The sequence below is a fragment of the Octopus bimaculoides genome, chromosome 3 (genome assembly GCF_001194135.2).
Source record: "Octopus bimaculoides isolate UCB-OBI-ISO-001 chromosome 3, ASM119413v2, whole genome shotgun sequence".
NCBI classification, from domain to species: domain Eukaryota; kingdom Metazoa; phylum Mollusca; class Cephalopoda; order Octopoda; family Octopodidae; genus Octopus; species Octopus bimaculoides.
Genome location: NC_068983.1, coordinates 105491267 through 105491980, shown reverse-complemented (window position 1 = coordinate 105491980; position 714 = coordinate 105491267). Strand labels below are relative to the sequence as shown.

General features: G+C 29.8%; 1 protein-coding gene across 1 annotated transcript in view; it reads right to left on the bottom strand.

The window, feature by feature from the left end:
- The window catches only part of LOC106870550 (3-hydroxyacyl-CoA dehydrogenase type-2), a 12037-nt gene that overhangs the window by 2220 nt on the left and 9103 nt on the right, over positions 1 to 714 (bottom strand). The window lies entirely within an intron of this gene.

Below are 714 nucleotides of genomic sequence, written 5' to 3'. Positions count from 1 at the left end.
AAAAAAAAAAAAAAAAAAAGCTGGTTCTTGTTTTCACACTATCAATGTAACACCTGTCTTTCCCAGTCACAAAGCTTATAGAATGCATAACATATCATTTAATTCATCTAATACTATTCCTCTTGTTACAAGAGGGCATCTTGTTTTACAAACTCATTGCTGACATTTAAAATATCTTTTTAAAAAATGCAGCCTGGAATTCTCCTGCAAGTCAACACCACTCCCTTAAAAACGAAACTGTGACAATACTAGATATAGTTATCCATACATTCTAGTCTGAGAAGACTTACAATGATGATGGGCACTTTCTCTTTTCAAGCTTTCAACAAAAGAAAAATGGATGGAATATGTTTTAAATCAAATCTCTTAGTGCCAATTCTGACTTTTAAATCACTTGGTCTTGAAATGAGATGACATTTTCTAAGCAGATTTCAGCAACTTGCTAACATTAAACCAGTGATTCTCAATCATTTTTTTTTTTTTTTATCAAGGGACCTCCTTTGATTATTTAACTCTGGTGGACCCTCATTCAATGTTTAAAAAGTCCTATTGTATTATAATTATTAAACATTAGGAATTGTATTTAACAAATTGTTAAAATATTTGGTGTATTATTTTATAAGCAACTTATTGCTCATAAATTTAAACAAAATATCTTATATGGACCCTGGTTGAGAACCACTGCTTTAAACTCAAACTAATTCAGCTATATAT